This window comes from Uloborus diversus, chromosome 4 (genome assembly GCF_026930045.1).
Source record: "Uloborus diversus isolate 005 chromosome 4, Udiv.v.3.1, whole genome shotgun sequence".
In the NCBI taxonomy this organism is placed as follows: domain Eukaryota; kingdom Metazoa; phylum Arthropoda; class Arachnida; order Araneae; family Uloboridae; genus Uloborus; species Uloborus diversus.
The window spans coordinates 107259410-107277669 of record NC_072734.1 but is presented as its reverse complement, the minus strand read 5'-3'; positions in this window follow the sequence as shown (position 1 = coordinate 107277669).

Sequence of the window (18260 nt, the reverse complement as noted above, 5' to 3'; positions counted from 1 at the left end):
AATACATTAATATAGTCTAACGGGTGCGGGTTCAACAGTATGCTAATTGTAACAGTATATTCCGCGCACTGAATTTTTTCGGCCTTTCCGATCTTTACCAACATGAGCACATCAACAAAATGAACACCCAAAACTTATCAAAAGTGCCATAATCTCAAACATCAAAATATTTCCAGCATTTGAAGCCTATTTTAACCTAAAATGATTTTACAGAATAAAATGTAAAAATATTGAAATTTGTAGTTGCTCCAATGTTCATTTCAATCTATTGCAAAGCTATAGCCTATGACCTGTGCTTGAAATTTTAAACGTCGATTACCCGATTTCTCAACGTTATCATTTTTCATCGATTTTATTGGCTGCCGCGAACATCATCATTGTATTTTCATAATGTTCCAAGATTGTTAAGTGCATTGCTTTTTTTTTTTAAATTTGAAAGTAGAGCAACAAGAATCATTTAAATGAAACTTTATTAACATTTGCCCAAAAGAAGAAGAAGAAGAAATGCCTAATAAACAAACGCAATTAAAATAATAAGAAGAAAACAAAACGAACTGCAAAAATGAATTTCTCGTTTCTCCAATTTTGATTTTTGTCTTTGAGATCATTTTTGAATTATCTGTGAAATGAGTTTTGGATTAAGTTTAGCTTATGCTTTTTTCTTTTTTTTGCTAAAAACTAACAGGTTTTCTAAAAATCAGAGAAATTTGAAATAAATTTCATATGCAGAAAAAGTTGCGCTATGTGTATGGTATAAAAATGCGAATTAAGCAAGAATTTTTGCCTCCTTTTAGCGAAATTTAGCAAGACGTTCAAAAGAGCACACTTTAGTTTTAATTAATTTCGTGCCTGATTTCCTGATAATCGGTAGAAAGTTCTTAGCTCTAAACAAATCAATAGTTTTTACAATAAATTAGAATGTAATTAGTATTGCGTAAAAAAAAATATGATGCAAATTTTTCTTTTTCTTTCTTTCTTTCTTTTTTTTTCTTTTTTCTTTTTTTTTTTTTTTTGTCCTCTATTGTACATTAGTTTTACTGTACAAAATAAATAAATAAATAAATAAATTGAAAAAAAAATTGTTTAATTTAAATATTTTTCTGTTGTTAGTATTGAATTCAAAATATGTTTCTTCAAATATCTCAAACTCATTTCTGCAGATACTGCCGTTTAGCTGCCCTCTGCAGTATAGGGCTCCCACACTTCTTTTGTAAGAAATTAAGCGTGGCTAGGAAAATAGGTCTTACTGTCTACAAACCAATCTTTTCCCGATATTTACCATCCTACGGTGGAAGACCTGCTTTCACTGATGGAAAGGCAGGTCACAGAGAACTAATCTCAGCTTAGCTAACTAGATCCGAACGAGCTATTAAGTAATGTTTATACTGTATAGTTTCCACGTAGTTGAATTAGGAGTTCCGTATTTGTTCGTAGTAACGAGAAATACATCTTTAATAAGGCATCTTAATGAGATTCCCCCCTAATCACGCTCTGTAACTAAGATTAATGACTTAGTTAAAATCATTTCCTCCGACTCTAACTCTATTTCATCGTAACCAAGGTGATGGTCAAATTATCTTCACATTCAATATCAAGAAGTGTTATTTGGGGTTTAAACTTTTTCCGTAATAAGATATTTAATTTTTATAAAGTGTGGCAAAAAATGAATAAATCTTTATTTAAGTAAGACACAAACTCCAAATTTGTATGTCTGGGGTAAGCTTAGAAACTACGGGATCCATTTCATTGAAATTTTCAGTTTGTCTAGGTTAGTGGTGGGAAGGTTTATGGTTTATTGTCCGATTTGAAAAAAAAAAAAAAAAACGAATACTTCTTACTTCATTCGAAATTTAATTTTTTAACCAAAAAATGTATCTTTCTACTCGAAATAAGTACCCTACGGTTTCAATTTTTGTTTCATTCGAAAAAGGGGGAAAATATATTTTTAAAACATTTTCTACTTACGTTTACGGAGACGATTAATTAACGAGGAAAAAAGTTATAAGCATTTGTAGTAATGAAAAATCAATTTTTTTTTCGTCATTTTGCATTGTTACCATTTTGTTCAAATGTGGACAAATATAATTCTCCAACTTGTAAATAAATAAAACTGTTCTGAATTCTCTATAAAAAAATTTAAAAAAAAAAAAAACGTATTTTGCATCTTTTTCACATTTATTGTAGTTATTTAATATTTAATACTTTTCATTTATTGTTTTTTTTTTAATTTATGCTATTTTTTTGTTTATTTCTTTAACTTTGCTATATTTAACTGAATTGTATTCTCCCAAGTACAATGCATGCCTGTTGCGCTTCAATTATAGTGTGTAATTAATATGTGCAAATAATGAGGAAAATTGTGCTCATCAAAAAATATCAATTTAAAAAACTAGTATTTACTGTCTCAAGGATTAATTAACATCAACTCTGCACGTGCAGTTATTTCAGATAATACTTCCAATTCAGTTCTCATTGTTTTTAAAGGAAGGCAAAATTTTAAATGTAGGGTTGGTTGCGGTAAGTGGGACCCCTTTCGAAAATAGTTCGTTTTTGAAACCTTATATAAAAATTTTGAAAAAAAAAAAAACTTATTGTCTTCTTTTATTTTGGACATCATTGATGAACTAAAGTTCATCATTATTTTCTAAAATAGTGCTTTTAAGATTCTTAACGATTGTATTAAAAAAAAAAAAATCAGATGAGTGTCGTACTTACCCTTATGTGTGTCCTATTATAGTCCAGTCAATGAGTGCTCAAAACAGGGGTGTAGCGCGCATGGAATATGTCATTATAAAGTGGTGAACGAGGTGTGATGACAACAGCTGTGTGTTGTGTGTGTACTGGTGTTTATTTATGTCCCTCTTATCCGAAAAAAAAGAAAATAAATCTATTTTTCCATAACTTATTGTTATTTGTAGTGTTTACTGATCTCCTGTTATAAATATTTGTATTTATATAATAAATATTATATATAAATATTTGTATTTATATAAATATTTGATTTTTTTAAATTTGAGAATGTGGTCCATCGATGGAAACTCGATGGTTCATCCATAGCAACTGGTAGCCATGAATGGAGCACATGCTAAAATATTTATTTTTAATTTTCATTCTTTATTGTGTATATTTATCATGTAAGTGAATATTATTTTTAAAAGAGAAATGTACTGAGAAATTGTTCCTATTATTAACGTGGCATTTGAATAGGATTTCCTTTTTAAAAAAATTGAAAACTGTTATGTGGTTAATTGACGGCAACCTTCCCCAATATGCAAAACCAATCACTGTGATGAAATTTAATATGATCAGTGCAAAAAAGACTGAAAACTTCATCCATATTTCAGTCTTAGGGGGATAACCCACTTACCCCAGTGACCCACTTCCCCCAATCAACCCTAATTTTGTAAAACGGTCGTTTAAATTTATTCCGAGGATAACGCAAATGTGGTTTTTAATGATTCTATGTTCAAAAACGGAAGAAATTTTTGTTATCTCGTTAACGTGTTTTGAGCTGCTATAGAAAAAATATTCACTCTTGTTTTCAGGAATTTCTGATGCGTTTGGCAGCAAAGGAAAAAGAAAGCGGAAAGAAAAAGAACATTTAAAAAAGTTGCGACAAAGACAATAAATAAATAAATAATAACGATAAATAGAAATCTTTTTGAGATTGAAAAATAAAGGGAGTTACAGATAAGTGCTCCAAAAAGAAAAAGTACTCCGAAAAAAGGGATATCTTGTACATTACTTTTCATTAAGTCAGAATATACTTTGGGGAAAAAAAGGAGAACTAAGTATATTCATAGAAAAACTTAACCTGAATCTGGTTTCACGAACTCATGAAGCTATAATCCCAAAGAAAATAATCAGTAGTCTAACGATGACTTAAGTCTTCGATTCCGTCTGAACATTTTAAATTTGGTTTTCAGTAGTTTCAGATACGCTTGAAAGCAAAGCAAAATAAAATTATTTTGTTAGAAATGGGAAATTAAATTGTTCCAGAAAGCTTTTCCTAGAGTTATATGATTACTGAAAACAAACGCGCAAAAAATAAGCAGCCGAAGAAAAAATGTCTTTCTTTGAGTCATACAGAATGATGCAGTTTGAATTTTTAACAATTTTGTCCATTAAACAGAATATTTAAATCTCTTTCGATGCGTTATGATTCCCATTTTTTTCACTCTTTGCTGGACATTCGGAAAAAGCAAGAGCACAAGACAAAGTAGATAACTGCAACTTGAATCTCCTTGGAGAAGAAAAAAACGTGTATCAATAATGGTTTTCAGTTGGTAAATCCAGAAGTGAATGAACTCAAGAAATAGAAGCCTTTTTTGAATACTTTTTTCCTTAAGTTTTATTGGACTGCAGATTTTAAATTTCATTTTAACTTCGAAGTTTCAAAAAAATGTAGCAATTTCAGTTGCTAGGCATTTGAAACTGACCAAGAGCGCCCATATGCAAAATTTCCAAGGGGGGGGGGGTCAGATATTTTCCCATTGTTTGGCAGGATATTCCTCCCCCCCCCCCGCCCATAGAAATCGATTTCAGTACAGAAGAGAGAAATTAAAATTTGACATTTTTAATAACTTATTCATTAGTTGCTGGAGAAATAATGTTTTTACATTTTTGCAAAGAAAAAAGTACTAAACGCAAGGGAGTTGTAATTTCAAGGGGGGGGGGCTTTAGTCCCACTTGCCCCCCCCCCATATGGGCGCCCTTGAAACTGACAGCTAAACACTTCATAAAAAGAGAAAGGAAAGTGTAGCTTATGCATGTGAAACAAATATGATTCTTAGATTCAAAACCCTCATCTGTTACACTCGCTATCAGTTTATTTATTTTTTTATAGTAAACGAAATTTCCTTTCCTCTGCTTTCTGTATTTAAAAAGAAGACTGAAATCTCGTAGAAATAACATTGTGATTTTAAAATATGGGAGCTTGTAAAATATCGCATTATTATCAAGTTTCGTCTCTAAATATGTTTGAAATAAACAAAGAATAAGTCTAAGTTTGCTGTAAATATTCTAAAGAGTGAATACTTTTACTATGAGTAACATCAACGAGATCGTCAACGGAATGTTCCAAAGCCTTTAAATTTTATGTTCCAAGTATCACGGAAGCCATTTTAGCAGCGACTTCATATCGTGTCTTGTTTTATCCATCGTTCATAGTTTACGAATCAGTGAAAAATGATTGAAAGAGCAGACAAGAAGTGTCAACAAAACACATCTGGAGGGAGCGTGGCACGATGCTCCAAAAGCAAGTAATCCACCTTCTGTCTATTCTTTCATCAACTCCGGAGAGCAGTGAAACACAAGCAAGAAGAAATACGAAAGGAGTGGGGAACATATTTTTCCCGCCCTGGCCTCATGAAAGAGCACTTAAGGGGTAGGTGCGTGGGTGAAGAAAATCCCGGACGATTAAGATCCCATCGAGACGGTGGAGTAACAAGTGGCTCATTCTGGAAGATGTTGACACCGCCTTCAGGTTTATGTTGGAGGGGCTGTTAAAGAGGGTTACCGTGAAAAGCCTTCGCCCGCATCTTGGCTGCGAAAATGTAATTCTCAAAAGGACTCGGTTAATTCAGTTAATGCGCTTATCTTTTTGAAAATAGAGAGAAAAAAAAATATTTTTATAGAAGCTAAGTAAATATACGAGTATTAGAGCTACAGAGCTGGTGAAAAGACTAGAAATCAAAATGAATGTTTAATGAATTAGTAAATTGCAATGGGGTCGTTTCCGAAATTTTAATAGTATTTTTTTTTGAAAGAGCATGCTTAAAAACATAGGATTGACCATTTTAAAAATAATTTGACAAAGTTTAATATTTTTTAACAAATATTTCAATCGATGCGCAGATTCAATTTCATTTTTTACGCTTCTTCACATGACTTCACAAGTGATGAAATACCGTTCACTGATGCCATTAGCGAGCAGCGCAGTATTTACTTCTCTTCTTTACTCACATGTACTGGCATTGCGCTCTACGCTTGCTATAGCAAGCGTGGAGCGCAATGTTTAATTCGCTTTTGAATAACCATAATCTGGAAACGTGGTAGACAGCAAGCGTTAGCATTCAACGCGCCAGGGTAGTAGCGCGCCTAAATTCTTCACTTGTGACGTCATAAAGGCCACGCCTTATTTGAAAAATTGAACGTTTAAGAAAAATAACTAAAAATTAAGCGCTTTGAAAATAAATGTTTTTTCTCGTTTCATGTTATTTTTTTCCCCTCATTCTATCAACTTCAGCGACTAAAAGTAGTACTTTTGACTGATGGAAACAACCCCATTCTGATCATTCTGCTTTGTTTAAATATGCCAGGTTATCTAGAGAGCGTACGGCCTTGAGCTTTTTTGGGCGGCTTTATAAGCCATTTATAGCATAAATATTTTTTTTTAATAATATAAGTACGTCAAGTAGTACAGTTTTAGGCTGGTCAAATGCAACTCCTTTTAAATAAATCTCAAACACATTATTATCAAGCTGATTATTTCCTTAGGGTGTTTGGCATCCATTATATGGAAAAAATGTACCACATGGAAAGGATACTTACTGCTAAGTTTTAGCTAAGTTGACAGTTTAGAAGTTTATTTCTGAATGTTGCACATGCTGTGTACGATTCCACGAACTTAGTTTTTGACTTGAGTTGAAACACTAAAAAATGAATAAATAATTAAAATGCAATTTGAATGCTATTTTTGAAATTAAACATAAAGTTTTTTTCGTATTCCAACTTCCATAATGCAGTGGCTAAGAGTCTCGCAATGAATGGACAATCTCGGTTCAAATCTTCAAGGGGAGTTTTTGTGCTCGAAGGGCAGATTGTTTTGACAAAATACCTTCTGAACAAATATGATTTTTTTGAAACTCTTCATTAATGCTCGAAAACGACGTTCTATTAGCTTTTTATAAGATTAAATAATTACTACGAAAGCTTCAATTTGTGACGTTACTGCAACCGACACTTCTGTACGAATGTTGCATAATTCCATTATTGCAGGAAGATATTCCATTCCAAAAAAAGTACTCTCAACTTTTTATTTCTAAAAAACGTTCGGCGTAAAATCACCGTTAAAGGACACTTTTATCAGTTTATAGTTGATAAACTGAATAAAAGGGATTTTTTCCTCTAAAAATTTTTTTAAGCCAAACAACGCGATAACTTCTTAAATCTGGAGCACTTTCTTTCCTCTGAAGAGGATAATTGAAGAAGGCAATCATCGCTTCTATAGAAGAAAATGACTCCTTTTTCTTCGGTTCTCCTCCGCCTAAAACGTTTGTTTCTGAAAAGACGAATGGGACTTTAATAGATAAGATTTTTCTTCTGCGCTCCATATTAACTGTGGAATTTTACAAAGCTAATTGTTTATTTTTGTTTTCCTTTCACAACAGCCTTAATGAAGACACTATATTTTGATTAATTTTTTTTTCAAAGTTATTCAAAGACTAAATTATTTCAAAAACAACTTGCTGTGTGCACAACTGTTATCAAGTAATGAATAACTTTTTTTTAAAAAAAATCTTCCTTCCCCTGTTAAGCTATATGTGTGGAAAGAAAACGAACAAAACTGATATTTAACCTCTTTGATTTAGAGTAACAAAGGATGGTAATAACTTTATTCCTATTTTAATTTTTAGATGTGTTTAATGTGGGGCAAAGTGAAATAGCTAAAATAACTTTTTTTTTTTTTTTCAAAATGAACAAACTGAAAATTTGTTCTGAAAATTACGGTACATAAAGGAAGAACAATATATTTTATTTTATAACTTACATTGAAACATTACTTTTTATTTTTGGCTGAAAATTGGTACCTCCAAAAAAAAGTCTAAATTTTTCAAATCTTTTTTTCACGGGGCAAAGGGAAAAATAAAATATTTTTCACTTATAATAACGAAATAATTTCTATTCTACTATTAAAGATATTTTTGATCAAATAACTGAGTAAATAAATGAATGAATAAATGAAAAGGAAAGGGAGCAATAAACAAAAAAGTAAATAAATAAATAAGTAAATAAATGAGAAAAAATAAATCAGTTAATAAAATTGTGAATGAGTGAAAAAATAAGGAAATTATGAAATGAAGGAATGTGAATTGTGTGTTGAATAAAAAATTGAATCTCGCAAAGTGTACTTGAGCCTCCTGGGGCTATTTGAAACCATGAGAAAAAAGTGTTTAAAATCCGTCGTGGACCTATATAACTCAATGTATAGGCATAAAAAACTTTCTCTATGACAGGTAGCAGTACTAGGTAGAGACTGGAGCATGAAACAAAGTTTCTGCTATTCCCACCTTTTTCTGATTGAGGTTATGATTTCAAGTTGTCTAAAAAGTTGTTTTTTGTGTCTGCAAACTTTCACATGTAAGTTCATGGAAACATCTGATATCATCAAGGTCAAAATAGTTTTATGTTTGCATTCTATTCTTTACTAATAATAAAGCTGAAAGTCTCTTTGTCCGGAGGATGTCTGTAGGATATCTGTAGAATGCCTGGATCTCTGTGACGCGCATAGGGCCTAGACCATTCGGCCGATTTTCATGAAATTTGGCACAAAGTTAGTTTGTAGCATGGGGATGTGCATCTCGAAGCGATTTTTCGAAAATTCAATGTGGTTCTTTTTATATTCCAATTTTAAGAGCAAAAATATCATAAGATGGACGAGTAAATTACGAAATTATCATAACGTGGAACCGTAACATGGGTACAAGCCAATTGGCGAGAAAAATCACCATAGATTATTTGTAAATATACAGGCGAACCAAAAGACCTTTTAATTTTTCTATTACGGGCAAAGCCGTGCGGGTACCACTAGTTCTTAATAAAATAACAGTGTTTTAAGGTTATAGCTATGTAATTAACACAGAAACGAATATAAGTTAGTAAAAATGCACTGGTTGCCTTAAAATGGGGCCTAAAAAGATCTGTAATCTTTTATAAAAAAAAGTGGTTAGTTACTATTTATATCCATTTTTTGCATATCTGGCGATAAAAGGGGTCCGAAAGTAAAAGAGAACCCCTTGAAGTAGGAAATAACGCGGATTATTAAGATGTAAAATTACAGTTGGGAACAGATTCAACGAATTCCGAAGAAATGTCTTTAAAATGTGAATTTAAATTGGGGGGCGGGTCTTGCTTTTGGGGGGATTTGATGATACTTAAGGGGGTGCGTCCTTGCTCTGAGGGGGTTGGGTACCCATGAAAATCCAGTGGGAGCAATTACATTTGCATTCTTGAGTCGTTTTTTTTTTTTTTTCCATTTTTTAAAGTTGTTTGTTTGAAGAGCAACTTACGATAAAAGTTAGCCAACTTGTATCATAAAGAAGACTTTTTATCAGGGTGTAGCCCAAAGATATTGGTAACTACAGAAAAATATATTTTAAAAAAACTAAATTTGTGTAATTTATACTTTCAAAGTATAGTTGACGTTCCAGCTTTTCACTTTCCGCGGTCCGCCAATTGCCATCTGCTGCTTTAGAAATTTTTCTCCAGTTTTATACAAATGTATAAAATTATGCTCTTAAAAAACATAAGCGAGGCAGTTAAAAATAGAGATATTATGGAACTCTGAATATCTGTAAATAAGATGACTGTTGAATTCCATTAAAATCTTAAGCATCAAACTTATATCCTGCACTTCAGATATTGTAGATGTTCCATCAGTATTCTAATTCTGTAACTGTTCTATTAACTATTGAACCTTCCATCAGAACGGACATGGAGAGAGCGTTTTGGCGATGATCCACTCCACCAGCACAGATAAACCAGTTGAGATCCGAGCGTAAAACTTTATCTATCTCTCTCTTCCCTGCGTATCGGAGAAGAGGAGGAGGGGGCGCTGCTTTCCGATTTCCTTGGCGAGATTGCGCCCTGGATCGGCCCCTGCAATCATCGGCCATCATCCATCAGCGCCCTGTCATCCGGAGGAACAACGCCAGAGATTAGGGGGCGGGGGCAACCCCGTGTGCTTAGGTGCCGGCCCGCTTGTATGTAATTGAATAGTGGGGAAGAGATGTTTGCTGACTGTGGGCCCGAAAAGTGGGGAAAACAGGCGATTTGAATTTCGAGGAAGGGTTTCGCAAATGGTCCTGGAAGGAAAATTTATGAAGATACTGACCAGGCCGACCGAAATGTAATTGGGCACTCGGCCACGGAACTTTTCTGGCTGTTAGCCGCAAAGGTGATTGTAAGCGGGATCTCTCCGCATCGCTCTCCCCCTCCCCCCCATTACAATTCCTTCTGGTGACCCTCTTGCATTTTCCGATGATTTGTTGTTAGTTTGGTGAAATGTTGCTTTTGCTAAATCGTGTGCTTGTGTTCTGACACACCTGTAGAAAGCTGAGATAGGAATCTAATGACTTTTCTTTGGTATTTATTTCCAGTGGAGGAACACGTTTTCAATTCATGTTAAGAGAAAAATCAAATTGGTATATATGTTTCAATGCTAAACTGAAAATCTTTCCCAAACCCCTTTTGCATTTTCCAATGATTTGTTGTTAGTGAGGTGAAATGTTGCTCTTGCCAAAGCATGTGCTTGTATTCTGTCCCACCTGTAAAAAGCTAAGATACGAATCTAATGACTTTTCTTTGGTATTTATTTTCAGTGGAGGAATACGTTTTCAATACATGTTAAGAGAAACATTAAGTTGTTATATGTTTTAATGCTTAACTGAAAACGCTATTTTTAGGTTGCACAATTCTTTCCTTTTTGAAATGGCGAACAAGTACGAGAAATAAGTGTAGTATGTATTTAGTTTCGATGAAGAATTTCGAAAACGCCATGGGAACTTAAGGGCTGATGAAACTTGGAACTGGGACCTTAAAAGAAACACATTTAGATAGTTATGCGGTGAAATCTTGTTACAACTTCAAAGGACCGTAAACTTTGTTCGTTGTAATGGAAATTTGGTTGCAATGGAATTCATGAAATGTATTAAAATTGAATTGGGTCAGGAAATGCATTTCGTTCAAACGGATATTTCGTTGCAACGGGATTTCACTGTATATGGAATGATACAACGGAAATAAAAGAAAATATAACTCTACATATATGTATAATTTCATGTATAAATCCCGTTACATCATCATTGTAGATAGGTATTCACAGTTTAATGAAGAAGAACGGTTAGTATCACAGTTAATTTGTTTTTTTTTTAAATCAAAACCTAGAGACCATCACAAAGGTTTTGTAGTTTTTATTCTAATTATTGTCAAATTCACCACATTTTCTTTAATAAAAAGATCTGAACATTATTCAACGTATCTGAATTTTATATCCATCATCATATGTATTGGTCCCCGATGAGTGTAATGTAGAGGCCTTCTTTCTGTGTGACGGAAAATTATATATTTTCAAAAACTAAAGAAATATGACCTTAATTATAACGCTGTAAATTAATAAACTGTCTCTTGCTTAAAAGCGTCTGATGAGTTAAATATGATCCTGAACACAGGGACAGCACAGGGGGAAGGGGAGAAGAGACACCTGTTGGCCGGGGCGCGAGCCTGAAGAGGTCCGATATTTTTTAAATGGGTGAAATATAAGCATGGATGTAGGGTGAATAACATGGAGGGGGCCCGTAAAAGTCATTTGTGACTTCTCTGCACGCCCCTGCAACAAATCTAGCAGTATTATTCAAAAGTTTTTATTTTTCTTGCTTGTTTTAACGTATTGACTTAATCTTGTGCAAATGAAATATTGGCAGAAATTGTTGAATTTCCTGAAAAAATGAATGAATTATCTTCTTTGAGCTTTGAATTGGAAAACAATTAAAGCTCAAAGAGAGCAATTAATGTAACATTGATTTTATCGTGACATTTCTTTTCGTTTGACATCAAAATTTAGCTTTTTTTCTCAGTAATTTGTTTAGTTTCTCACAGACAGATCAGTCTTAAAACAAAACAAAAGTGATGATTACTTTAAAAAAGAATAGACAGCTTTAAAAAGGCCATTGTAGTACTTGCATTTTTCATACATGCTGTATTTTTCCTGCACTTGCTAAAGAAATGAATTTTTCTCAAAAGGTAAATTTACAGCTCTTAACACATCCTACTAAAATATTTAATTTCAAAATCTACATCTGCGCTTTTTTTTAATTAGGGAACTAAATCTAACCTGAGAGACTTAATTAGTCAAATTAAGTATAGAGAAAAAAAAAGGACTCATACATGACAGAAACAAGGAAATTCTTTAATTAGATTAACAGTGAAGGTTTTAACGTAATTAACACAACTTAAAATGAAATTAAAATGCTAATCTTAAGAAACACATAACACTTTTAATTTTGCATTAAATCTTTAAAGTTTAAAGCCAACATTTAACAAGAGTATGGTTGAATGCAAACTGTATTTTTCAATTGTAATTAAGATTTAACGTTTTCTTTTAGAGCAATTGAAGTCTCGTGGTGCAAATCGGGGCATAACGTTAATTTTGAAGCATCATAAGAATGACACATTCTTCGTTTTGTGATTTTTATTTAATTGCAAAATAATCTCAGCGCTTCGAGTTAAACCAACAAAGCAGAAAGAGCCTTCGGAGAGCAAACAATGTGAAGCGGAGCATGAAAGAAATCCTCATTGAAAACACTCGAAACTGTCTCGCCCCTTCTCAAGACCCATAAAATACGCAGAATGACACTTTAATGCTCCCTTCAAAACCCGAAGAAGGCAAATAACTCCGAAAAAAATTTCTTAAGCGATAACCCTGTTAATAAAAGGGCGTACATTACCTCTCGAGATGAGTTGAAGTGGCAGTCCTTCCTGCAGACGATCCATCATCGTTCGAGGGTGGGAGAGAATCTTGGAGAAGCCCCCAAGAAGTGAAAGAGTTAACGAAAACGTGGGAAGCCCCTTTTCGGCGTCGATAAACGGCCATTACACGGGAGGCAATCTAGTGCATGGGAATTGAACAGGTGTCTGGTATTGGTTGATGTTCCACCACTCCATATATACATACCTCCGAAACAATCTCAGCGGGCTCCCCCGCATTTAACAATAGAAGGTTTAAACGTTATTCAACAATAGTTCCGATTGCAGAGTTTAGGTTTACCTTGGAAGCTGTAGAGGAGCGTTAAAATTTGGATTGCTTTTCTTAACTTTTGTACTGAAGTTGCGTGAAAGTTCGAAGTTAAAGGAAAGGAACGTTAATTTTATTTAAGGAATTAAAGAATCTTGAAGGAAAATCCATTACTTAGAGCCATTCTTCCAAAATTAATGTAGCATCTCTTAAATTTATTATTGGGCTGTAAAATGTCCGTAAATATAAACGTATATAATACTCACATACGATTGTTGAATGATTGATTGGTGATCTGTGAGGAATTAAACAACTTGCAAATAATCAACATTAAAAAAAAGTTCGCTTAGATTATACAGGGTGTTTCAGTAAAGTGTTTCAGAACTCCTAAGAGGGGCAGGGTGCATCATGATGACTCGAAATCATATAGCAATGTGGGGTATAAAATGCTTTCCCAACCAGAGAAATTTGTGATAGGCCAGGAGTATTCAGCCTGTTCGTAGTTCCATGTGTGGAAGATGTGAGGTGTGCATTGTAGATGGTGGAAAAAACTTTGAACACTTACTTTGACGCATGTATCTTCTGCTTTTTTACATGTATTATAAAAAGATTTTTCACTTACCGTATCTTGTATTTATGGTGCTTCTGTGTACATCACGGTTTCAGGAAAGCATTTCCGACCCCGCATTGCTGTATGAATTCAAGTCGTCACAATGCATCCTACCCCTGTTAAGAGTTCTTAAACAGTTAAATGAGACACCCTGTAGTTATTAGTTGACTAACAATTCGACAATGGCGCCTTGTGCCAGCCTTTTAAAAGGGTGGTTATGTATTTTCTTAATACATGCTAACATAATTATTAGTAGAAAATATCCTCATTCTTTTTTGTTTAAGGATTTTCCTTAAGACACCTACACATTTCTTAAAATTAAACACTTCCATTTCGATTTCTATTAAGCATTGTTTCATGCAAACATTAATTTACCTTATTAGACTTCATGGCTAATCCCGAAAAGCTCAAGTTTAGTAACTCTTCCAATTTTTGGTCGGCAATTGGGACCTGGAGTTTGATGGATTTCTTCATTTTTATTCCATTTTTCCATTCTTACAAATATTTTTATGTCCTTAAAAAATATTTATTTATGTGCTATCGTAAAAGAAATCGGAGAACATTGACTTTCATCGGTGATTCAGTGGGAATATTCCCTCTCCTAACGGTGTTTTTAGTAATTAAATGGTAATATTTACCGGCAAATGTCGACATTTACCAAATTTTGACTTTTACAGTAAAATACATATTTCTCCTACCATGAAAGTCAGTCAGAGTAAATGGAAGGATTAAAAAATACACAACCATTGTTTTAAAAGGATGTCACAAGGTATCCTTGTAGTATTGTTAGTCAAATAATAAAAGAAACAAAGCAATAAGCTAACTTTTAAGCGGACTTTTTTCATTTTAATATTTCAAAATGTTTGCAATTTAAAAATGAATAAATACATTCGCCTTAGAAAAAAAATAACAACGTTAAATTACACGTTGCAGATTACCGTAGACACGTGTTTCGGGGTTACAAGAAACCAATTTTTAATGAAAAATAAGTGAGCTTAGGGATGAAAAGACATCCGACAAAAGAGGATTGTCAAGAAAGCATTTGTCGGATGACTTTTCATCCATTCAAGCTCACTTATTTTGCATTAAAATGGGGGTTCCTTGTAACCTGAAACGCATGTCTGCAGTAATCTGCAATTTGTGCAATTTAACGTTGTTATTTGTTTTTTATTTGCTTTTTTTTTCGCGTAGATTCTCTATAAACTATTAAACAATTGTGTGTCCGAAACGTCCCCCAAGAGTGAGAGACGTCCTGTTTCCACCTCTGTCCACCACCACACCGGTGTCCTTCATTGTCGGGCTCTAGCCAACTTCTCTTTAAATAATTTGAAACTTGGCGAGCCGGATTGGTTCGGGGAATGTGTCACAGGAAACTAATAAGCCGCACTGAATTCCTGCGATTCATATTCCGTGAAAATGCCTAGCCTTTTCAAAATCACTTCCCGGGTGAAATGCTAATTAGCCGGTGTAATAGTCCGCAGTGACATTCTTGCGCTTCGGACTCCCGACTGAAGAGGAGGCCAAGGCTGTGTGCGCTGCAAATAATAAATCTCCTCTGCAATTTGCTGAGAGTTGGCCGTTGTCTTGCCATCCGCACTAATGTGTCTTTCTTGACTGTGACCAAGAATACCGGCCTGGGAATGACTCGTTCGAATGTTGATTGCGGTCTCTTAATGCGAAATTCAAAACTGATTTCATTTCATTTAGTGGAAATTAATCATATTGATAGCTAGGTTGCATACAAAAAAAAAAATCCTTTCAAGTCAGGTTCCCCGGAACATTACACCGCTGTTCCGGTGGAAAGAGTGTAATTTACAGTGGAACCAAATATACATGAAACAACCTCATAGTTCAGTTACAGCCCTGGTGGCTAAAAGTTGAAAAAAAAAAAGAATCTGTCAGTCTGCAGTTTCACCGTCACGTGCGGGACAAAATACTCTTAAATTTCATTAACATTTCGTCATATCTCTTAAAATTTTAATGCAACAAGTGTAAACATTTTTTTAACCTTTACATTTGGTACAAAGATACTCCTGACTTAATTATATTTTCATTAAACAATTTTGTAATTTAAAATAAATTTTTTTTACATGCGTCACGTGCGAGACATCCAAAGTCAACCTCTGGTAACTTGCTTATGAATAAGCTAATATTTTTGATCTATTAATACAGCCAAGACGAAACAAATTGTAGATTTTGAAAGCTATGGTTCCAACGTAAAGGAAACATATCTCATGAATTTTGAAATAATTATTTAAACCATTGAAAAAAAAATCGATTTCGGCCCATTCCATTAAAAATGGTCATTTTGTACCGCACGTGACGGTTCCTATATTTCATAAAAAAGAAATAATTTTTGAAGAAAGTTTTTGCTTAAGAAGTCACACATGCGTTTGTGATTTCTTAAGCAACAAAATTTTGTTCATCATCATTTTAAATTATTATTTTTTATGAAACATACTAGCTGTACCCGACGCGCGTTGCTACGCCAACAAAAAAATACATCATTATACTGATTTTCATGACAATCGGTTGAACGGGGCAGAAGTTGCAACTCTGCAGTGCCACCTGGTGGCGAGAGGCTTCAATGAGCATATTATGCACCTTCTCTGTGGAAAAATACATATATATATCAATTTTCATAATAATCGGTCCAGGTATCAGGTGAAGCCGTGACTATACTCAAATACGGCATTTAGCGTTAATGACTTTCAAGAATGCAATGCGTTAGAGCAATAAAAAATAACTTTATAATAGTTCTATAAATTCTAAATAAACTAACATCGGAATTCTATCAAATGCATATTAACAAGAAAAATACATTTGTATATTAACATGTACAAAGATATTCAACAATACTTACATGTGACCAGTGGTGTTAAGTTTATTTACATTGCATCAGGATACAAGTAATCCAATAAATAGCTTTTATTTTAAATGGATAACACGATATCCTAAAACTATTCTCACCGCTAGAACACACAATATGACTAACGAATAGAATTGTTCGAAGTATTAAGCAAAATAATACACCACAATAATATTCTAATACTGACTCAGTAAAACCCACAACAAATCACCAGGGGGATCAAAACACATCTGCCTGTCTGAAAATGGCGCGAACATTTTTCCAAATCTACAAAGCCCAAAGGCGTAAAAACTATTTCGACATACGAGTATATTACTCTCCAGACATGAAATAGTAAGCTACCTATTTTGTCTACGACATTTGAACTGTTATTCTAAACAACATGTAACAGTGCGATTTAATAAGCACTATCAAAAAGTGACGTTTATCATAACTTGAAGGCTAATCAGAATACTAACAAAGTACAGCACAGTTGCAACCCTAAAAATGGAAAAATTCCGTTTTCGTTATTTTCTTTCGTGATATTTCTGTTGTTGTAAAGAAAAAATACGTTTTGAAGCTATTACGGAAATATTCTGTTAAAATCAGTCAGAAAACTATCTGAACTTTCAGGTTTTTTTTAACAGTGTATTCTTAAAGATAGTTAAACTTTGTGGGACTGCTTAATATTATAATGTAAAAAAAAGAAAAAGGAAAGAAATGTATTATTGTTATTATTTATATTAAGGTCAAAATAAATTGATCAATATTTTGTTCTGATCAATATTTTATAACAAAAACTATTTTCCGTGTAATTTTGCTGTTTATGCCTATGTATTATTTCTTGTTTCTTCCTTTTATTTATTTCTTTATTTCACTCTTTTTTTCCATTTTGAGGTTCATTTAACTTCTCATGGAATATACTATTTGAGAAAACGTGCCAAAAAAGGGGGGGGGGGAGGGGAGGGTTGGGGAATCTTTTATTTTGCTCGTTATTATCATCAAAATATTAGAAATAAATTTTTCTGTAGCAGGACAATTCTGTATTAGGACACTGCAAAAGAATGGAACTTCAAGAAACCGTCTTTTTTGATCAAAATATCGAGATACGGCCTTATGAATAATACTCTGTAAAACGTGGAACAGCAGAAATCTTTTCATTTCATCGTCATTTGTAGGCTCTCACCTTTTCAATCGGCGTTTTATCTCCAGAAATTGCCTTAATTGTGCATATCTATTACTCTCTTCTGTAATGGTGTAAATCAAAATGTCATCGAAAAACAGTTCAAAATATTGTTTTTCTTGAGTAAAAGTAAAAGTGCCAATTGTTGCATCCACTTGTGGTTATTGGAATGGGAATCTTGACGAGGAAAAGAATAAAATTACTTTTCAAGCAAGGGGATAAAGTGGTGCTACCGATACCTTTTTTTTTTTTTTTGTTTTGCAAATGAAAACAATACCATCTGTAAAATTAATTTAGTTAAGAAACACTTTCATGGGACTCCTTGCTTCACTTCAAACTTAACAATTCGCACATTCATTTCAGCACTGTAAACATCTTCAGACGGTTCGTGTCTCCTTGTCTTTTTTTTTTTTGCTACCCCGCACCCCCCTTTTCCCTTTACATTCTTCTTTCCATTTCTTAAAAAACCTTAGCTTTGCCACGAATTCTCTTGATTGCACTTCAACTTAAGTTTTTTGATACCATAAATTTCTTCGCACTACTGATGAGATAATGCAGTTAAAGAATTCTGTTTTCTTTTCTTATTAGTTTTACAGCTTTAATTAGA